The sequence below is a fragment of the Nicotiana attenuata genome, unplaced genomic scaffold (genome assembly GCF_001879085.1).
Source record: "Nicotiana attenuata strain UT unplaced genomic scaffold, NIATTr2, whole genome shotgun sequence".
Classification (NCBI taxonomy): Eukaryota; Viridiplantae; Streptophyta; class Magnoliopsida; order Solanales; family Solanaceae; genus Nicotiana; species Nicotiana attenuata.
Genome location: NW_017672183.1, coordinates 29,374 through 34,336, shown reverse-complemented (window position 1 = coordinate 34,336; position 4,963 = coordinate 29,374). Strand labels below are relative to the sequence as shown.

The following is a 4,963-nucleotide window of genomic DNA, read 5'->3' as shown; positions in this document are numbered from 1 at the left end:
TCTTACCATTTCCAAAGGAGACATTACCTCCCTTTAAGTTCACAAGTGAAAGGAACTGGTTCTTGCTTCCAGTTATATGCTTTGAGCAGCCACTATCCATGTACCATATTTGGCTACTCCCCTTCACTTGGACCTGCAAAACGAAATCAGGGGTTTGTCTTAGGAACCCAAACTAGTTTGGGTCCCTTTCAATAGGCAAAGGGGTGAATTAAATTTTTTTTAGCCCATCCTGGCAGCCTATTTTTCCCTTGAACAAATGTTTTATTCTTTCGACTAGCCTTTTCTTTTGCAGTGCACTCACTTTTGTAGTGACCAGTCTTACCACAGTGTGTGCAGATTTTGTTCTCAGGAAGTGTGATGTACTTGCTTTTGGGATCCCACTTAGGTGCAGGGGTCCCATAGCCAAGTCCTCTTTTATTGCTACTGTGGTGTTCTTGTAGCCATGATAGTGCATCAGAGGACTTATTCCACTTACAAGTTCTATCTAGTTCATGCTTAACCTTTCTTAGATCTTCTTTTAGAACTCTTATCTGCTCATCTCTTTTGTACAACTGATCCTTCATTTTTCCTAGATTTTCTTCTATGGTGAGATGTGTGTGATCAGCTTTCTTTTTACTTGTTCCTGATTTCAGTTTTAAATTTTCAGATCTAAGCTCTAGCACAGTGGTGTCAAGTTCAAGAACCTGGTTCTTCAACTCAGTATTTTTACTATCACTTTCACTAGCCCTGAATTCTAGATTTTTGCACTTAGCTTTCAGGATTACACATTCCCTAGACAGCTGTTTCTTTTCATTATTTATGACCTCAGACTCATCAATGAAATCTAGCAGTAACTCAGATAGCCTTTCTTTAGACAAAAATTTAATCTTGTCTTTGAGATGAATCACACTTACCTCTTGTTCATCATCTGATTCTCTAATGGCCATAAGTGATTGTTCATCTCCATCTTCATCTTCTAAATCCACATTTGAGCTTTCTCCCCAAGCGGCAACCATAGCCTTTGTTGATCCTTTGTTCTTCTTGGGATGAACTTGTTCCTTCTTCCTGCTTCTTCGTTCGGCCCTTTCTTTCTTCCATTCAATTGCTGAGGGCAGTTCTTGATCATGTGGTCAGTCTTACCACATTTGTAGCAACCCTCGTTGGTCTATTTTCAGGGGCCCTTGGTTTGTTAAAGGTTGTACCTCTTGAAGAACCCTTTCCTCTCATTAGATATTTCTTGAAATCCCTCGTGATCATATCCATTTCATCTTCCTCTAGATCTGCACCTTCAGCTATTCTAAGGGCCAAGCTTCTTTCCTTCTTGGGTGCATCCATCTTTATGGTTTGCCTTCTATGTTCGTAGGCAGTGAGATTTCCAATTAGCTCATCCAACTTGAGAGTGCAATGTTTTTTGATTCCTGAATAGAAGTGATTTTGCTTTCCCAAATAACTGGCAAAACCCTTGTCAAGATTTTCTCAACCTTGTCTTCTTCAAGGATGATCCTTCCAAGAGACTTAAGTTCATTTGTTAGTGTTGTGAACCTTGTATACATCTCTTGGATGGTTTCTCCTTCCTTTATGGTGAAATTCTCATATTGAGAATACAGTAATGTTCCTCTTGATCTCTTTACTTGAGGATTTCCTTCATGAGCCACTTATAAAGTGTCCCATATTTCCTTAGAAGTAGTACATCTTTGAATTCTGTTGTACTCGTCTGGACCAAGTCCACACGCAAGCCATTTTTTGGCCTTGGCATTCTTTTCCCACTTCTTCAAGTCCTCAGCAGTGCAGTCAGCTCTAGAATTTGGCACATTTATTCCTTCAGCAATCTTCTTTGTAGTGGCCAGGAGACCATCGGTAACAATGTCCCACAGTTCATAGTCCTATGCTATGATGTGATCTCTCATCCTGTTTTTCCACCAGGAATAGTACTGGCCATTAAAGAGTTGAGGCCTAGCGGTGGATTGTCCTTCCCAGTTTTCAGGTGGTGCACTCATCTTGATCAGTTCCTAAGGTGTTAGCCTCTTCAAGGATAACTTGCTCTGATACCAATTGATGTTCTATACTTCAATACCACACAAGAGGGGGGTGATTTGTGTGGTACCCAATTTTTCTCTTAACTTGATTATAGAAGGATCTGATTCTTCAATGTGTTCCAACTACTACTATTGTGGAATAATAAGTATATTAAATAACACAAAGATTTTACGTGGAAAACACCTGGCTCAAAAGCTGAAAAAACCACGACCTACTTTCCAGTAGGATTTTCCCAAACTCTCCACAAAAATCACTGAGCCAAAAACTGCATTTACAAAAACTCTTTTGTAAACCTAGGATTAACTCTAATCCCGTTGTAGCACACAACCTCAAGTGTTGCGACAATTTCAAGTTAACTCTAACTTGAAAACTCTAAATACCTAATACAATTGCTTCTACATAAGCTGAAAGGTACAATATGAAAATACCACTATAAGAAACATTGGATAGGGAGACATTATATAAATGTCGCCATAAGTCAACTAAATGTCGTAAATTCATTTACCGACTTTTATTTTACACTTAAATCAAATATCGGAAATTTCGATGTCATTAATTTTACGACTTTTAAATTAGGGTCGGTAAAAATCTAGTGACATTTATTTGACGTTTATCAAATGTCAACAATTTCAGCTCTTAAACTATCTTGTTTGTGACATACATACAAATGTCAGATAAATCGTTTGCAATTTTTGACATATTTGAATATCAAAATCATTATTTATGTTATGATTAAGAATAAAAATATTCCCTTTTTGTTCCTATGTAGAATATGTGGTAAGAAAGTCGAAAATAATGAATCAACTATTGCTGATCTTATAATACTACAAACATTTTTATTCATTTCAAAAGTTTCAAGAGTTGTACACCATATACGATTCAAACAACATAATGAATTACTTCAACATATGACTACATAACCATAACTTTTCTCTTATAACTTCCATATACACCAACATAATTCAAAGCTTCAGCATCCATGTATTTTTCTTGATGAAGTCTTCCGTACTTTCACCCTATCATGATTCCTTCACATTAATTGATCTCACAACCTTCAAAATCTGATGTATCCAAGATCTGAAAATAGAAAAAAAACAATTATCACCAAACTGATTAAGGGAAAAAGTAAGTAGCAAAATAACATTTTAACCTCATATGGAGTAATATCAACGTTACTAGACTCTTTTGCAAGAAATTCACCTTTAAAAAAGAAAACAAAAATAAACAACAAGAAAGAAAAAATTTCAAGAATTTCAGAAACCAAAATATCACAAATCTCATTTCACTCGAAAAGATAAGTCCAAACGTACAGAACACGAGTTAGAGTGGATGAATCTAATCGCAAATCGAGATTCTGACAGCGGTAATTGCTGAATTTTAATTCTGGCAGGCGGCCCTTCTATGTCTGAAACGAATCAAAAGGTTCAATAAATAAAATCTCAAGACTATAGACGGCAAATTTAGGGCTATCAAGCAGTCAAGAAATAAAATACAGAAGATTGAGATTTATAGTACTTATATTGAAGGAAAATCTTACCGGCGGATTGGGATCAGAATGAGCGAATGATATGGAGATGAACTAATGAACTTTCATAGTTCTTGACGGTTGTGGCTTGAAGAGATATGGAGGAATGTGGTTGAATGTTATAGGGATTTTTAACGTATAAAGAAGAGAAGCTTAAAGGCCCATTAAAATATTTAGAGTTATTTTTTCTTGTTTAATTTGACATTTGTTATAAATGTTACTAATTAAATGTTGTTATATTCCTAATAATATGACATTTAAATCAAATGTCAAAATATTTTTGACATGTTTCAACAAATATCGGTATTCTTATCACATTTTCTAACATATGTCGCTAAATAAACTTTTTTCCGACATTTATTATAAGTGTCACTAATTAAATGTCGTCGTATAACATATTTCTTATAGTGCACCTACTATAATTGAACTAGAATAAAAGACAGACACTTGGAAATGGTTCTTCTATCTGGTTCAAGTAGCTTCAGGTTTGCACGCTTGAATCACACTCAAATTGCTTGCAAAATTGCCTTGCTATTTTGCTCTCAATTCACGTTTAACTTCTGATTATGTGCAACCCTGTAAAGAGAACAACACTGATATTTATGGAGTTAGTAAATACAGATTAACTAGAATTCTGATGCTACTCTTCTTTGGTGGAAGAGTTCTAGTTGATCTCATCCTCTAACTCTATCCTTCTCTTAAGCCGTATTCTCTTTGTGTAACGAGTCTTTTTCCTTATCCAATATGTAACCTTTTCGATCAAGATCAGGAGATATCACTTCTGGTAAGTTAGGTTTATCTCCTTCACGTGCATCTCACATGCTTGAGTTGACCACATTTGTGCTTCACCAGGATGGACCTGGTCCATGTCTGAGTTCCTTTGTCAGTCTTCAAAACTCACCTTTAGTTGGACCAACATTGTCAAAAGAAGGTTGCTCCTGAAGCCTAAAAGTGTCAATAATATTGACAACCTTGATGGCTTGATCGTCAACACCTTCGTCTTCATCTGCACCTTCAGCAGATGGATTCGCCCCGATGTTCACATCAACAGCTCCCTGAACAACCCACTTCCCTTGTACAATTCCCAAAGCACTCCATTCTCAAGTTCAGTGTAGGGAAATGAATCCGAAAGGAGCTCATCGCCGGAGAGAAGATCCTGATAAACCAACATAATCGTAGAGAATTTTTCTCTGTTTCTCCCTCTGAAGAACTTGCTTAACAAAAACACTCAAGAGGAGGAGAAAACAGAGAGGCCAAAGAGACGTTATGTGCATTATTAGGCAATAAGTACCCGTAAACAATATAGATGTTGAAGGCAACAAAGCAAGCCTAATCCCCATGCATTACCAAATAATGAATGCAAGACGCACGTATTATTAGTTTAATTTTAAATTGCTACGATTAAATTATTTAACTAGGTGT

At 36.3% G+C, this 4,963-nt stretch overlaps 1 long non-coding RNA gene across 1 annotated transcript; it reads right to left on the bottom strand.

Moving 5' to 3' along the window:
- Positions 1-2,838: 2,838 nt before the first annotated feature.
- Positions 2,839-3,709, bottom strand: LOC109212205. The gene is made up of 3 exons (XR_002065827.1): positions 3,554-3,709; positions 3,327-3,421; positions 2,839-3,093 (listed from the first exon to the last, which is right to left on the bottom strand). It is a non-coding gene; the product is annotated as an uncharacterized LOC109212205 (long non-coding RNA).
- Positions 3,710-4,963: the final 1,254 nt, after the last annotated feature.